General features: G+C 42.0%; 1 long non-coding RNA gene across 1 annotated transcript; it reads left to right on the top strand.

Moving 5' to 3' along the window:
* The first annotated feature begins 17,383 nt into the window (after positions 1-17,383).
* On the top strand, positions 17,384-18,429 carry LOC123439431. The gene is made up of 3 exons (XR_006630093.1): positions 17,384-17,477; positions 17,570-17,701; positions 17,790-18,429. It is a non-coding gene; the product is annotated as an uncharacterized LOC123439431 (long non-coding RNA).
* Positions 18,430-18,432: the final 3 nt, after the last annotated feature.

The raw sequence follows: 18,432 nt of genomic DNA, 5'->3' as shown, positions 1-18,432 counted from the left end.
ATAAAGAGAGAGAGGCATAACACTAACACCGGCTCCAAGATCGCATAAAGCAGTTCTAACGTAGTTTCCTTTAATGGAGCAAGGTATAGTGGGCACTCCGGGATCACCTAGTTACTTAGGAGTTCCACCCTTGAAGGTGTAATTGGCAAGCATGGTGGAAATCTCAACCTCAGGTATCTTCCTTTTGTTAGTCACAATATCTTTCATGTACTTAGCATAAGGAGACATTTTGAGCATATCTGTCAAACGCATTTGTAGAAAGACATGTCTAATCATTTCAACAAAACGCTCAAAATCCTCATCATCCTTTTTCTTGGATGGTTTGGGAGGAAAGGGCATGGGTTTCTGAGCCCATGGTTCTCTTTCTTTACCATGCTTCCTAGCAATGAATTCATTCTTATCATATCTCCTATTCTTAGGTTGTGGGTTATCAAGATCAACAAGTTCAATCTCCACATCCTTATCATTGCTAGGTTGAGCATCATCATGAACACCACTATCGATATTATCACTAGGCTCATGTTCATCACCAGATTGTGTTTCGGCATCAGAAACAGAGACATCGTTTGGATTCTCGGATGTAACAGGAGCAGGTTTGCTAGCATGCAAGTTCCTATCATCTTTCTTTTTATTCCTATTACTAGGATTACTAGGTGCCTCAGTGCTAACTCCTTGAGAATCTTGTTTAGTTCTCTTAGGATGACCCTCAGGATACAGAGGTTCCTAGGTCATTCTACCACCTCTAGTGACGACTCTAACATAATTGTCATTCAACTCATTGAGCAAGTCATTTTGAGCCTTAAGTACTTGTTCTACTTGAGTAGTGACCATAGAGGCATGTTTACTCAAAAGCTTAAGATCATTGACATTTCTATCCACACAAGCACTTAAATGACTAAGCATACGAGCATTATGTTCCAATTGTCTGCTAACATAATCATTGAAACTTTGTTGTTTGGCAACAAAGTTATCAAATTCATCTAGGCATAAGCTAGCAGGTTTATCAAAAGGAATATCGCTCTCATTGAATCTACGAAGAGAGTTTACCTCTACTACCCATGTCAGGTTATCAAGACCATGTATTTCTTTGATAGGTGGTAGATTCTTGACATCTTCAGATTTAATGCCTTTCTCTTGCATAGATTTCTTAGCTTCTTGCATATCTTCAGGACTGAGAAATAGAATACCTCTTTTCTTTGGAGTTGGCTTCGGAGGTGGTTCGGGAATAGTCCAAGCATTATCATTACTCAAGATATTATTCAATAGAATCTCAGCTTGTTCCATAGTTCGTTTCCTGAAAACACAACCAGCACAACTATCTAGGTGGTCCCTAGAAGCATCGGTTAGTCCATTATAAAAGATACCAAGTATTTCATTCTTCTGAAGAGGGTGATTAGGCAAAGCATTCAGCAACTGGACAAGCCTCTCCCAAGCTTGTGGGAGACTCTCTTCTTCGACTTGCATAAAGTTATATATATCCTGCAAGGCAGCTTGTTTCTTATGGACAGGAAAATATTTCTCAAAGAAGTAGTAGATCATATCCTCGGGACTACGCACACAACAAGGAGCAAGAGAAGTAAACCAAGTCTTAGCGTTATCCTTTAGCGAGAAAGGAAACAGCTTAAGGATATAGTAATGGCGAATATTTTCCTCACTCGTGAATAGGGTGGCTATATCATCCAGCTTGGTAAGATGTGCTACAACCGTTTCAGACTCATAACCATGAAAAGGATCAGATTCGACCAAAGTGATTAACTCAGGATCGATAGAGAATTCATAATCCTTATCAGTTACAAAGATGGGGGAAGTAGAAAACTTAGGATTGTATTTCATTCTAGCATTCAGAGATTTTTCCTTCCACTTGCGCAGTATATTCTCAATATCATAGCTATCCTTACAAGCAAGAAAGTCCTCAGCTACCTCTCCCTCCATAACATAACCCTCAGGTATATCAGGCAATTCATATCTAGGACCGCTAGTTCTAACAGGTGAAACAACAGGTTCTACTTCAATAATTTCAGCAGTTTCCGAATTATCATCACATTCAACAGCAACTCTAGCAATTTGTGCATCAAGGAATGCATCCAGTGGCAAAGCAGTATCAAGAAAATCATCATAATAAGCATCATGGATAGAAGAAGTAGTATCATCAAGCACAGGCGACACATCAGAATTTCTAGTAGGTGGTGGTGTGACAAACTTACTCATAACTGAAGGTGAATCAAGTGCAGAGCTAGATGGCAGTTCCTTACGTGTCCTCGTAGTTGAGGGCAAGACTTTAGTTTTTGGATCTCTCGGATTCCTCATAGTGATCAACAGACGTAAATCCCAAGTGACTCAGAGAATAGAGCTAGGCCTTCCCCGGCAACGGCGCCAGAAAATAGTCGTGGTAACTCACAAGTATAGGGGATCGCAACAGTTTTTTAGTGTAGAGAATTCAACCCAAATTTGTTGATTCGACACAAGGGGAAGTAGAAGAATATTCTCGAGTATTAGCAGTTGAGTTTTCAATTCAACCACACCTGAAAGACTTAGTATAAGCAGCAAAGTTTCAATAGCAAAGTAGCATGATAGCAATGGTAGCAATCGTAACAGTAGCAGCAGTGACAGCAGTAGCGGTAACAGTAGTAGCAGTGACAGCAGTAGCGGCAAAGTAACATAGCAAGGACCAGTAGGAAAAACTCGTAGGCATTGGATCGGTGATGGATGATTATGCCGGATGACATTCATCATGTAACAGTTATAACAGAGGGTGATATGTAACTAGCTCCAGTTCGTCAATGTAATGTAGGCATGTATTCCGTATATAGTCTTACGTGCTTCTGAAAAGAACTTGCATGACATCTATTGTCCATCCCTCCCGTGGCAGCGGGGTCCTAATGGAAACTAAGGGATATTAAGGTTCTCCTTTTAATAGAGAACCAGAACAAAGCATTAGCACTTAGTGAATACATGAACTCCTCATACTATGGTCATCTCTGGGAGTGGTTCCGAGCATTGTCACTCCGGGGTTGCCGGGTCATAACACATAGTAGGTGACTACAACTTGCAAGATAGGATCTAAAACACACATATATTAGCGACAACATAATAGGTTCAGATCTGAAATCATGGCACTCGGGCCCTAGTGACAAGCATTAAGCATAGCCAAGTAGTAGCAACATCAATCTAGAACATAGTGGATACTAGGGATCAATCCCCGTCAAGAACTAACTCGATTACATGATAGATCTCATCCAACCCATCACCATCCAACAAGCCTACGATGTGATTACTCACGAACGATGAAGAGCATCATGGAATTGGCGATGAAGGATGGTTGGTGATGACGAAGGCGTCGATTCCCCCTCTCCGGAGCCTAGAACGGACTCCAGATCTGCCCTCCATAGGAAGAACAGGTGGTGGCGGCGGCTCCGTATCATAAAACGTGATGATCTCTTCTCTCTGATTTTTTTCCGGGCGAAAGAGACTAAATAGAGCTGGAGTTGGAGGCGGCGGAGCCCCGAGGGCCTCACAAGCCTGCCAGGCGTGACCAAGGGGGCCCGCGCCTCCTGGGCTTGTGGGCTCCTCGCTCCGTCCCTCCGGGTAATTCTTGCGCCAGTATTTTTTATATATTCCACAAAAAATCCTCGTAAATTTCCAGGTCATTCTTAGAACTTTTATTTCTGCACAAAAACAACAACATGGCAATTCTGCTGAAAACAGCGTTAGTCCGGGTTAGTTCCATTCAATCATGCCAATTAGAATCCAAAACAAGGGCAAAAGAGTTTGGAAAAGTAGATACGATGGAGACGTATCAGTCGCTAATATTGATCTTGGGGTAGTGGCCGCTAATCATTGTGTCACTATTGGTGATTTCTTAAGCGATGATGTATAGTTTGAAACTGCTTAGGTAGTAGCCCTTAGATACGAGCACGGGAATCCTCTCGTCAAACCTGAGCAGTTGACGAAACTATCAACGATGATGTAAAGACTACATGACTAGTACTTGAAAATCTGCAAGGATGGGACCAACAATATATACGTGGGAATTAAAGATGATCACTACTTCAATGAAGACGAGCCATTGTACATTGAATTTGAAGAATTATTTCAGTTATACAATCATGCCCTCGACATATCGCTTGTCGGTTCCTATTTTCTGTAAGTATTATTTCTGTAATTAAGTCTCTAGCTCAGCTCATTCATTACATGTATAATTATCCTCACTATATTATGCAGATTGAAGATCCTCGAATGCAAAGGAGGACAAATATATGACATTGGATTCATTAACCCAAATACCATAAATGCACATACGGTACTGAAGATGACCGTGGATACAGAGAACTTCATGCTAAGAGCGATACTTCGACAACATTACAGAAGGGAAATACTATTTCCTTACAACTTTGAGTGAGTGTTACTAGTTGCCTTCTGCACATTTTGTTTCGCTTACTCGAGGTTAAGTGTAATTGATGAGTTATGTGTGTGCAGCTTTCACTTTTTTTTGCTAATCATTAGGCTTGAGGAGGGACTAATTATTGTCTTGGATCATTATACAAAGACCCTATATAGTTGGTGCCGATTATGAAAATGCTTCACAAGTATGTTCAGTCATTATCTCACCATATCGACAACTTTCTTTCATTTCCTGATATCAAGTAATCATTTTCTTTGCTGTGCAAGGTTTGGAAAAAGTTCACCCGCACCGCTACGGGTGAATGAAATAAGAAGCTGAGATTTTCCTTCGCCAAAGTAAGTAGTACTAGCTAGTTCCGCACATCTCTCATTCATTCTAGTTTCAATACCATTATCATGCTTGATCATTAATTTGATTGAATTCTATTCTTGTGAAGTACTGCTCGAGGCAGCGAACCGGGAATAATTTATGTGCATACTACGTTTGCATGTGGATCCACCAGACGACCTCTGAGCAGGGCGAATTGGCGGGATTCTTTGTTGAGCATGTCATACCTACACACGGGGAATATCATCAGGATTTCCTTATCGATTTTGGTAGATAGATATTAGCTAGTTAGGGAACGCAAGAGATGTTATATATTGTATATATGCATGATCGTATAATATATGTAGTAGCGTCGAGTTGTTCGACCAAGCACGGAGAAAGAGAGGTCACTTCTCTCTATATATGTTCATGACGATGTTGTGTAATTAATGGTCCCTTCATTGCTATATGTAGTAGCTAGAGTCAAGTTGAATGAACAATATAAAATAAAAATGAAACCCTAAATGTAAAAGAATTGAAGGGTAAACACAAAAAGAAAAAGGGTGAAATACAATATGAAACTCCTAAACCCCTCCTTTAAAAAAAACAGAAACCCAGCGTCTAACAGCTGCTGACGCGTAGCTGCTTTTTAGTCACGGTTGGTGTTACCAACAACGGTCACGTGAAGCATCTTTAGGCCTGGTTTGTAATACAATCGAGACTAAAAGTGTCGATCTTTTGTCCCGATTATTTAGTCCCAGAACTGGGATTAAAGGACTGAAGCCCTTTTGTCTACTAGTGTTTTGTGACATGCATTTTCCTTATGCCGTGGCCCTAACATTACAAGGTCAAGTCTCTAGCCACCAACGTGAGAGAGAGAGAAGGGGGAACACGGTATGAGAATATAACCAAATTGCAATGGTTACGTGTTTGAAAGTGCGTGTCGAGGATTCGAGGTGGGATTGCAAGTAGAAATGGATAGGACAAGAAAAATAGTTTTTTTTCGGCTGGCAAGAGAATTAATGATACAATAGTAAATGAAAGTTGACAATTTCATATAGATGCATGAATATCTATATGTTACCTATACTTCTTCCGTTTCTAAATGTAAGCCACTTTAAAGATATCAATATGGATTACACACGGATCTATTTTAAAGTCTAGATTCACTCATTTTATTATGTATGTGGTCAATATTAAAAATCTTTAAAACGGCCTATATTTAGAAACGGAGGGAATAGACAAATTTAAAACAATTTTTTTAAAACGAAAGGAGAATGATGTTGAATTACTCGAATATGCCCGTTGCAACGCAATGAAAAAGAAAACACAAATTTAAGAAACAATTTTTTGTGTCGGTGAGAGTATGATGTTGAATTACTCGAATATAGCCGTTGCAACGCAATGAAAAAGAAAACATAAATTTAAGACAAAACTTTTAAGACGGAAGGCGTATGATGCTAGTGCCCGTTGCAACGCAATAAAAAACACATAATAATATGGACTTTGAAACACAATGAAAAAGAAACAAAAAGATCCACCGTATACGTCTACACGGATCTGGCAATGGTATAGCCTGGGAATAACCCACTAGCAGCCATACTTCACCGCGATCATATAGCCTGGGAATATAACCCACTAGCAGCCATACGTCGACCTTTTACCTCCGCAAACCCGATGAATCAGGGCGCTAACTGAATTCGGGAGTACATCTTTGGTGACAAATGAACGAGTAAAAGTGTATTTAAATCGTGAAGTTCGCACCTGCGCTCGCCGTGTGGTACTAAACTAAATTCTGCGAACCGAGCGGCGTGCTAAGAGGGTGTTTGTTTCCAGGGACTTATTGGTTTTGGGACTTAAAAAAGTCCCTATAAGTCTCACCTAAACCAAACACAATGGACTTATTGGGACTTATTATGGTTATTTGGGACTTATCAAATAAGACTCTCTAATAGGAGCTTATTGGGACTTATTCTGGTTAGGCCCGCGGTAGTCTCCCGATGCAGTGGCCGCCGCCCTGCCCCGATTAACGCTCGCACCGCCCCAATCGTCGCCGGCCGCCCCAATCACCGCCGGCCGCCCGCCCCGTCGCCGCCCCACCCGCCCGCCCCATCGCCGCCCAGTCGCCGCCCCGCCCCGTCGCCGCCCGGCCTCCGCCTCGTCACCGCCCGGCCGCCGCCTCGTCTCCCTCGGTTCGTCTGGTCCAGCCGCCGCAACATGGACTTATAAGTCCCTGTAAACAAACAGGTAGGGACTCGGGACTTATAAGTCCATATAAACAAACAGGTAGGGACTTATGACTTATAAGTTGGGACTTAAAAAAAGTCGTAGGACTTATGAAACAAACAGGGCCTAAACGCTCGCTGGCCACCCACGTCCGCGGTCCACCAGCTAACGACGCTCGCAGTGTGGTACTAAACGTACGGGTGATTTTCTCGTTGACAACGAGCTCGTCCTCCCGGCGCACGACTCAGGATGCCTCGCCGGCGGGGACGAGGTTGCCCTGTCCAAGATCTTCCCCACGCCCCGCGTCGACAAGAAGCGGAAGAGATCGATCCCCGGCAGCGCAAGGACGACCGGAGCCGCCTCCTCTCCGGCAGGCGCCCGCCTCGACTCTGGCGGCGCAGGGGGCCGCCGCATCTTCGGCCCCTTCCGCCTCCTCTGCGCCTTCTCTCCGGCAGGTGCTCGCCACGTCTCCACGCCCTCCATCCTCTCTGCCTCCTCTGCGGCAGGATCCCGATACAGCCAAGCGGGTGCTCTTTCTGAAGGTGGGGGACTCCTCCAGACTCCAGAGCACGGGAGTTGTCCAATTTTCGAAAAATTGGTAGAGAACGAGGTGGGCAATATTTATGAGAAGTTGGGAGTGGTCAAGGGGCAATATATATCCAGGCCGAATCGACCAGGATTTTGATCGGGAACACATGAACTCGTGCGTGATGAGGAGTTCGACCAGAGGAAGGAGATGGAAGGGCGGGCCCCATGCGCCAGTGGGCAGAGGGGCGTGAAGAAATAAAAAGGGAAGGTAACATTTGTGATGCACTCATGATCCGTACTTCTTCTGATCTACAACTTTCATATTGGACTTGGCTTCTTCCTGGCCCTCAACTACAGGACGTACACTCTCCAGAATGCAACCATAAATTTATTTTACTAGTCGTGAATCCGTCCATTCGCATGGCCTGGTTATCTAACCATTTAAAATATGTTTAATCTACACAAATTCGTTACGATCAAGCAATTTTATTTTCATTTCCCTAAACAGTTTTTCTTGTATTATGAATGTATATTGTAAGGCAATTTAAACAATCGAAAAATAGAACAGTAGTAGTATTCTTATGCTTAGTAAATAAAATTTGCACATAAATTTCTCTAAATTTAGATTACTAATATACATAAAGGTTTCAAAATGCTCGAGTGATAATACATACCAACATCGAAATTTCATGAAAATGGCATGATAATCCTATAACTTTATGATGCTTAACATTTACTTTTTGAATATCCTATAACAAATATTAAAGGAAAAGATTGTTGCTTGTAGTTATGTAATATCTATGTCAGAAACGTCTTCAAATCTTGTACTTGAAGGATGATTTTGTTTCATTCCATAGTAAACAATTAATCTTTCATCAAACTTCTCGTAAGAATGTAAATATATAGTGTATAACTTTATGTATGCTTATATTCCCTTGCGAAAATATTTAAATATACCATGATGTGTAAAAAAATTAGTTAGTTTAGAAATCCATATTGTCTAGTAAGTAATACGTAAGAAATTTGATTGTTAAATAATATGCTTAATAAAAAATGTAGAGTTACAAAATGAATATCTTATGAAAACTTGATAAACATGCCATGATGGATCAAGCATCGAGTAGCAGTTTTGGCTTATTATAATATAAAAAATAAGACAAAATGGATGTTGTTAGAGGTAGGCAAATGATGACTTACGTCCATGACAGTCAAACCATATAAGATAATAAACTGATGGATTCCCTAGAAAACTATAATGAAACTGTAGAGGACGAAAGTGAAACAAAAAAACATTTGTTGGGAACTGTATATTAGCATGCAATTTAAAAAGCAACACCATAGCCATACAACAATGAGAAAATAGTGTGCTACTCAAAAATAAAGTAGTGACTCATATGGGTTGAGCAGCTCATTCCCATATGTAGGAGATAATTAAAAACCAGTGTGATTTTTTACTTATTACTTTTGGTCAAGGAGAGCTAATTGGAGCACAGATATGAGTGGAAGAGTAGCTAAGTTTAGAATGGTAATGTCACAACATCAGGATGTGAAATCAAGCTTCTTAGGCAAAAGAAGGCCGAGCGGCAGCGTGTGCTAGTGTAACTTCTCAAACTGGTTAAGTTTTCAAACCCATCTTAAAATAATATCTATTGTGTTGTTCACGGTGAAATAAGCAGAGACATACGAGTTTAATAACAATTGTTTCACTCATTTGGAGATTTTCCACACAAAACTCCGAGTATTAAAGTTAGCGACAATTGTGGATTCCGCTATACATTTCACAAGTCCTGCCTTTGTACTCACAATCTTTTGATAGCACTTATTTCTTTCAGCATGAGGCTGATATCCTTGACTCCATTCCATTGATTTATATATGGACTGGACATTGCCAAAACAATCCAGATATATACGTGAACTGCGTCAGGGTAATATATTGAGCTTTCAACAGCTGAAGCATATGGTACCATATCCGTTTACAATCTTTTCTTATTAACTTTTGGAACACCATAGTTTCCAGTTCCATTACCCTTGACTATAAGAACAGGCGTAGGTTTTTTCGTATGCATACTTTAGAGATCTTTTTTAGCATGTCCATGCGACATTCCTAATACCCCCTTTTATTCTTTTGAACTTTGAGGACAAGAACTTCTTCTCTCCTCCAGCAGTAGATTGACATCACCACTAGCAAGTAGGACGTCATCCACATGCATAGGAATTGAGAAACGAATTTCCCATTCTATAACTTTGCATGAATACAATTGTCCTCTCATTTTCTTTAACCCAAGACAACATCTGATTCTTTTAACTTCAAATGTCACTATCTAGAGACTTGCTCTAGTCCATAAAAGACTTCTTGAAGCAGTGTTCCTTGTGATCTTTACTTTCATCTGATGTTACCTTAGATCATGATGTGCCACTAACACTCATTGTTATCTATTCATTTTCTTTGCACAAAATCTTTCGATTTAAGTCATGTTTTACACCTTTACATATTTCCTTTGGAGTCACATTTGCCTTGTAGACCCTTCATAAAGTCTATGTTAGTGAAATTCAAATGGTGGAATTTCACTAACATAGACTTTATAGTAATCACAAGTATCTGATTTTCACATTCCTAGAGACCATCAAAATCTCAAGTACTGACACTTCTTTCATATGGGGTTGCCGTTGCTCTCTCATTGCCAAGAGGAAAAATAATTCTATAGTCACCCATTTCCAAAAAGGCAATAGGTTTTACAGGGACCTGTATCACAAGATCCCTTGTAGAGCTAACAACAGGTGTTGTATAGGTCATATAACATGCTCCCCCAGATTACTCCATCTTCACTAAAGAAATGGCGTATCTTTAAACTTTATCATTTGGGTTTATTCTGTTAAAACTTTATTCTTTATGGCACTTTAAGCACCATTTTTGTATTCCTTGGTCTACTTTCGGAACTATAAAAGATCCAGAAATACAATTGTTTCTTTTCTTTACGGGTATCATAATGACGGTATTATAATGACTGTCGTACTCCCCTTGACAATCACATTCTTCATTAATGGATCACTTTAGATGCATAATGTGCATCACATCATCTAAAGTAGAGAGGAGTCATGAAATACAATGTATTTCATATCTCTTTCTCCCCCTCGAAATGTGGCAAGACCTTTTCTACCACAATTTCGAAACCCATTCATAGCTCTTGTGAATTGTGGAAACTTTGATTATCTAGTTCATTCATCTTATCACTTCATGCAAAATGAAGTTACATGTTAACTAGTATGGCAGTACTTTTTCCTCATTTCATTTCAGAAACTCAACAGAGTTCTTTACAATTGTCACTTTTGCAAGTCACACTTGCATATCATGTTACTTTTATCCTCTTTGGATTTATTGATTGCTTAATGACCGTTACACATAAGGTGTACGGTTGATACTAGGAAAGCTTAATAGCTACTCCATACTTTTCTTCCATAGTGGGACACATTAACCGCACATGAGTCATCATAGCTTTTTCCTGTCATACATGATAAGCCCTTTACCAAAATTTCTCTCGCTATACACGGACTATTGACATAATACAATGTCAACTTTACCCAGTTACGCAGGTATTTTCCCAGACTTCTCCCACCATGCAGGTAATTTCCTGTAAGGGACATAAATGTCATCATTGGCTCTTTTGACTGCATATTCAATCATCAAATTCAGAAATAAATCTGAATTATCTTTGACAAACATGCTTGATCCGACGTTGGTCAAATTAAACATGCATGTTGCATGTTTCATCTCAATCATGTTGACTGAAAAGGGAGACTTCTTCATAGAGAGTACATGAAAGACATTCGTCAACCAAGACTCTCAATGATCTATATCTTTTCTTTTCTTGAATTAATATCCAAGAGTTCTTTTCCTTTGAAGCCATTCCTTAGAGAGAACATATTCCCTCAAGTTATGACCTTTCTTGTTCATCTTTCGGGTCACTAGCACCCAGCCATTCGCTTTCATGAATGAAAACATAAAAAACTTTCAGTCTGAGAAAACTTAGCCAATAAACAACAATAATGGACATAAAAATAACCCTACATTGGTCTGGTTGAAGTTATGCACATTAAACCTTTTTAAAACTTTCTTGTATATGCTAAATCATCGTTGTGGCAGAATTAGAATAAAACATCATCCTTCTACATTAATTTCATATCACCCTTGGACAGAAATGGAAATAATGCATATAACTCATAATCAATGTGATGATGGTATTTCTATGGAACAAGAAATATACATTTCTCTATCTGTTCTGTGAAAATTGAACACTTTGATACAAAATTTATCAGAGATTTGATCTTTGAACATAAGATGACTCATAGAATTTTAGTATTGTTGTCGTCAACGTTGATCAGAAAGCAACAATACCATATTTGACTTTAAAACAAACATTTTTCTTTTGTCATAGCAGAAACTATTTGAATCTTATTTCACCCACACGGAAAAAGCATTGCTAAGAACAGTTCTTCCAATTAAATTTTCCCGTTGGTTCCAATTTAATTGGAGGATTAAACTTTTACTTTGTAGCATAAAACGTGAATATAAAATTCATGCACCTTTACAGAAAAATATTCTGTTAAAATTAAAAATTCACGAACTTTATAATCCCTTTTATAAAATCCATGAACTTTTTTTTTCTGAAAATCTTCTTTTATTTTCAGAACATTTTATTTTTCTTTTCAGAAAAATTATGTTACTATTACAGAAAAAATATTATGTCATAATTAAAAAATTCATGAACTTTACAATCCCTTTTATAAAATCCATGAACTTTTCTTTTTCTGAAAAAACTATTTTATTTCCTGAAACTTTTATTTTTATTTTCAGAAAAATAATATTACAGTTCTGTCTCAATTTACAGAAACTTTGAACTTTTATTTTCTCTTTTCTAAACATATTTTTCATAGAAAAAATATGCATAGAGTAAATATTTTGAATCTGCCTAAAAAGGACAGAGATCAAAAATTTCCTCTAAAAAGAAAAGGCCGGCCTGGGCCTGTGGGGCGCCTCCCTGCGCCCGTGTGTGCCTCGGCCTGAGGGCCTCGCATCGGCCGGCCTGAGGCCTGGCGCGACGCGCCTCTGTGTGGCCCATCAGCCTGCGTCGCCCTGGGGCTTCGGCCTGGTGGCCCGCATCTCCTTTAGGTCATCGCCCTAGACCGTCGGATCTAATCCGACGGCCGGGCGCTATTATCGTTGGGATAAAATCCCTCTCGCCACCGAGCCGAAACCCTAGCGCTCATTTTCTTTCCCTCAGGTGCCGCTCTCTCCTGTGGTCACGCCGTTCTACTCGCGAGACAGAGAGAGCTCTCGCCGCTTTCTTCTCTCCTTCCCCGAGCGCTCCGTGGCGGCTGTGCCTCGCGCCGGCGGCAGCAAGTCTACCTCGCGCCGACGGCTTGCTGCCCCGCCGAGGAGGGTCCTCGGAGCCCCTTTCCTTGCCTCTCTCGGCGCTCCCCCGTGCGGTGGTTTTCTTGCCTCGCCGAGGAGAGCCCAGATCTGGCCACCGACGTGGGGCTAAGCCCCCCCCCCCACACACACAGCCGGTTCTCTTCTTCCCCTTCTTTTGCCTTAGCTCGACCAGCCTCTCCTCCCCCTTCTAAATTTTGGACACAGAGAGTAATGGGCGTCGGTGGAGCAGCACTTCGTGGCTCCGTGGCCTTCCCTTTCACCGGTTCCGCGTTCCCTTTGCGGTGAGCATGCCGCCGTCGAGTGGGTCGGTCGTGGTGCCACTTCTTCCTTTCGGTCCCGCAGCGGCATGACATGGTGCTCCACTTCCGTTCCTTTGTCGGCGCGCGCGAGCACCTTCAAGGTGAACGTGTCACCGTGAAGGGCGTGGTGGTGGTGCCCTTTGCCCCGTTTGGGGTGTTTCCTTTGCATGTTGAGGAGGTAGGTTCTTCTTCCTCACACCTCGGCATGCCGATGCGTGTGGGGATCGAGAGGAACAGGCGCTGCCTTGCGGCGGCGCTTCTTTGTCGGAGAGAACTTCGGTGAATCTTTGCTTTCTTTGAACTTTGCCCTCCTCGGGTTCATATCGGGGAGGGAAAATCTTTTCTTCTACATATTTCAACCGAAAACACATCTAAAGCCTCGTTGCTCTGATATCATTGATAGATCCCGTGGATCGTCAAGGCTAGATGTGTTCGATGAGAGTAGTAGTTTATTACCTTGTAGTGTACTCGATGAGCTCCCTTCGGTGTCCATCGTTAGGTGGTGACGACGGTGGGGAAGGAGAGAGATGTGGTAGCGGCGGCGGTGGACTTCCCGTCGCTTCAGCGCTACCCTCTAGATCGGATTAGGGTTAGGAGTGGGGAACCAGTGACGGCGGCGAACCTCGTCACATGTGCCATGGTCCCCACCTCCTCTATATAGCAATGCACGACAGGGACCCACCAGCCTTGTTTGGATTGGACGCCCCCGATCAAGGCGTGGGTCAAGGTTCCAATGGGCCGTTGGACCCACTAAAGAAGAGCTCAATCTAACAGTACAAACATAGAAGCCGAAAGCACTCAAGTCTATACACTAATAAATAAATAAATAAAAATGAGAAGAAGTAATGCAACAAACATAATGTGCTTGCTTCAAATATCAAAAGATTGCTGCGATAAAACAAACCTTCGGACGGCGTAGCACTCACATGATTTAGGTCGTCTATTATTCCTTTTTAGCCTCAGTGCGCCAACAAAAACCATTCATTGGCGCAGGACTCGTAGATGTACGGCTACTTTTCTTCGATAGAATGGCCATAGTAGTCAAATCGGCTGAGATTTTTATGGACATATATGTACTACGCACACATACAAGCTTGCTTGTTCAACCGGACACTTTTATGAATGTATGACAATGAATTCATTTGTATCGTGTTGTTTCCGCGGAACGGATCAATGAGATTGTCAGATTTGAATGGTATACGTGCATCTCCCGTCTGAATCGATCCAGCAACGTGCTAGCTTGCATATCGATCCAGTAGCCTGCTATCTTGCATATTTGTGTATTATGCGATAAACTATCATCTGCTCGTAATACAAGCTGGATCGGAAGTACTCAAGCTAACCTTGTATGTGCTTCTCCTGACAGAATCAATCCAGCAGCCTGCGAGTTTCTGTATGACACATGTTTCATCGTATATTCTCATATCCTCGCAACACAACCGGCATGCCAATAATCGATCTAGAACACTCGTTTGCGTGGTTGAGGTGAGCCTTATTAGACAATATTTGATTTGATAGAAAGCGCTGCAACATTGGTGATGAACAACCAAAGTGTCAGATATCATCAAGGTGTAGAGGAGGCGGACTTGAGGGCATGCACGAATGCTAGGGCTTGATTGCAAGCCGATTGATACCGGCACCTAGCACTCGAAATCCATTGGCCACGTTGCTGTTCTAGCCTCCTAATTTTTTATTGATGGATGATCTGCACATGACGGTTCCGTATAAATAACCTGTACCATCATGTGCAATTGTATGGCTATCTTTTTTTTTCCTTTTTCCTGTAAATAGAGTCTAGATCTAAACCGGTCCATGCGATTCCGTGGCTCACCAACTTGTAATAAAAATCAAAAGCCATAAAAAATAATTCCAACATTTTTGGATGGAAAACACAAAAGAAAAAAGTCGATCCAGAATTCCAATATGAGAAGTACCGGGGTGGGGAAGTATTCTGATGGCTGGACGAAAGAGAGCTACCAAAAGCTACCAGATACCAGTTATGAAAAGAATCTTTGCGTGCATATGAATGTTATAGTCACACATATATGTTACCTCGTTCATTGTCAGACCTTTGTGATAATAAGTACTCACCTGTCCTATGTAGGCACTTGAATCACCAGTGATCATGATCATGCGTCCGTTCATGTAGGTCTACACATGCATCCATCAAATTAACAATTTCAGCTTGTAATTATCTGCTGACTGCTGACATGCAACTGTCAAGTGGACAAACCTAGTTCTGACTTCTGAACCCAGCATACACATTGTCCACGATGTGCCTTCTGTTAATCGCTTGACGTCCGTGATTTTCGCAATACACACCATATAAACTATGAGTCCTAGCACGCAGGAAAGATAGATCGCATAGATAGACTCTGGATGAGAGAACATGTTTGGTTTCTGTCATGATGGTAAACAAACCAAGACGGTAAGTTTACACTCAGATTGACTCGTTGAGTGGTGGTGGAATTGGTCTTGGGGAAGAAGCAATGGCAGGGAGAGAGGGGATACCAGAGAATGCTTGCTACCCGATGAAGAAGAAGAAGGGGCGGTCGAGGCGACACACAGGGCAAGAAGAGAAATTGGGCCATGAACGGGATGAAGCCTTGACCGAGGAGGATTAGGTCTTGACCGCTCAAGGAAGAGATGGGGGCCAGGTTACCTTTTTTTTTTTGAAGAATCGGGGCCATGGTACCTTGGAAAGAAGAAGCCATATCTCCTACGTGTAGAAAAAGAAGCGTACAATCTAAACTAATATTAAAAACAAAAAGGCCTAACTACCTTTCTTTTACATTCATGCGTCTAACTTATTGATGGCTTACTGGTTTATTTATGAACTCATATGTGGTTTTTTTACTATAATATAAAACATATCACTACTATTAAAGGGGATCTGCCGTCGTCGTGATGGTTCGACCTCCAGCGATCCCCCTCCTACCGTTAGCCTTTTCACCATTTCATCGATTTTTTTTCAATCCCTCCATAAACCGGGCGATAAACCAACCGATTAGTTCAATAAAAAACCCTTAGTATTAAAAGGAGACCTGCCCATACGATCCCCACCTTCTTCGTTCGATGCCCGCAGCCCGCCTCCTCTTCCACCGCTTGTAAAAAAATCACCCCCCACGCAACCCCATCTCCACTCGAAACAAAGAAAAACTGTCAAAGGTACACACGTCTCGCCTCTCCCCAACCCCTCGCTTTCGTCTATTCTCGCTGCCTTCGATCCCGTATGGATCTTTGGGGCGGAGGAGGATGACTCCGATCCCGTATGGATCTAGGGGAGGAGGAGGATGACTCCGATCCTGTATAGATCTAGGGGAAGAGGATGTTCTTGCTGCGTGTGATCCCATATGGATCTAGGGAAGGAGGATGCCTCCAATCTCGTGCCTTCCGCCCGCCGAGGGGGAGCTAGGAGAGAGGGAGGACCGCAGCGACGGTGCGGGGCTAATTGCCCACACACAAAGAGGCAGCCATGGTTCCAGCACATGGTGCCGTGGTTGGGAGGCGCTGCTGCTAAGACGGTCTTGGCAATGGATGAAGCAACCCACCCCACACCCTCCTCTACAGGATGCCCCCACCTTTTCCGGTGCCATCCCCGTCGCATGCCCTTATGACGGCAGCAGGGGGCGGCCGCCCCGGGCTCCCAAGATGCAAGGGGCCCTCCCCAAACACGTGTCTACCCATGGGCTTGTTCCGCAGAGAAGCGAAGATCAGGGACGCGACCACACAGGTTTCCTTCAATAAAGCAGATGCAACCTTCCTCCAATCCTGATATGCGGAGGTCACATATACCCATTACCTCGCGACTGTATATCCTTCCAAATACAGGTCCCTGTTTCCTATTCCCGATCCCCAATCGTGAGTCGATGTTGTCGTTTCTCTCGCTGGTAGAAATCAACGAGTACGAGTTGCTTAAGGCCAGGCAATCTCTATTCCGGGCCCTCATCGCTGGATGACAATGCATAGTCCAGCGTCGCTGGATGCCAAATCGTAGTCCAGCCCATGATTGACAACGATCCAACCGATTCAGGTACACCATATTACCTTACCTACCCCACACACGTATATTGCTAATTTAGTATTTTACTTTGGCATTCATGATGAATACCTTGCATCGTTCTAACATATGTATGTTGCCACTATTCGTGTACAATCCATGGTTCCCAGCGCCATGCTTTTCGCTTTGTCCTTTCTTTCTTTTACTTGAACATCTGCAACTTTCCTTCACTCCGTCTTCATCAAGGAAAATATGCACCTGCTGCATTATAGTAAAAAAAAAAGGGTATGTTGATTTGTGCCATTTTCGTATTTCTTGAATTCATTAGAACCCCAATTCACCATAGTTACATGCTACTGCCACAATGCCTCAAACAGATACTGTCCTAGGCATTGGCTGATGGGTCTCGCAAGATGATCACGCTCGCACAACAGTATTGATCATATGCCTCTGTTTCAAAAAAAACTGTGTAGATCATATGCCAGCGCAAATGAACGAATGGAAGCTCGGTATAAATATTGTATTAATTACTATTGTTATAACGATTGTATCAAAAAGGCCCTAAATTTTATTTCGCCACGGCCCCCGAAATCTCAGGGCCGGCCCTGAGTCTCGACCGCCGTCGTGCTTGCCGCGGCATCCCGCGCGAATATGAATTCAATAGAGGTGCGGGCGCGGCGGAGACACACATGGCGACGGCGTAGGGGATGGCGCGGCCTCGTCTTCTAGGTATGTTATCCATCCATGTCTGCTAATTTCCGTTCTTGGTATTATTTTCTGCTGATACAAATACTCATGTTGATTATTGCTGGCAATTTCTTTTTGCACACAATTAAGCTTTTTAGTAGTATTGAGTGAACACCAGGAATATAAATAGTCTCAGGAATTACATATGTTTTTAAGATGCTTTGAATAGTCGGCATCACTGAATTGTACATCTAAAATTCATTTGCATAAATTGACTGAAGACTGTTACAAATTTTGTATCATATTCAGGTTAAGTTTAGTTCATATATGCCATTCAGTGAGCTTTGGTCGACCATTCTTTTTTCTCCTATATTGTTCGTGATCTCATTATGAACAAAAATCCCAGTTTTTGTTTGGGTCATCTTAATCAAATAGCCATTGTACTTGAATGCAAAATAAGTTCAAAGTAGGCTATTCATTGTCATCTTTCCATATTATTAGTTCTAATGTTTTTTGTATTTGTATAGTATTGGGCGCTTACATACAATATGTT

Source organism: Hordeum vulgare, chromosome 3H, assembly GCF_904849725.1.
Source record: "Hordeum vulgare subsp. vulgare chromosome 3H, MorexV3_pseudomolecules_assembly, whole genome shotgun sequence".
Classification (NCBI taxonomy): Eukaryota; Viridiplantae; Streptophyta; class Magnoliopsida; order Poales; family Poaceae; genus Hordeum; species Hordeum vulgare.
The sequence above is the reverse complement of the archived record's forward strand: the minus strand, read 5'-3'. Positions and strand labels throughout refer to the sequence as shown.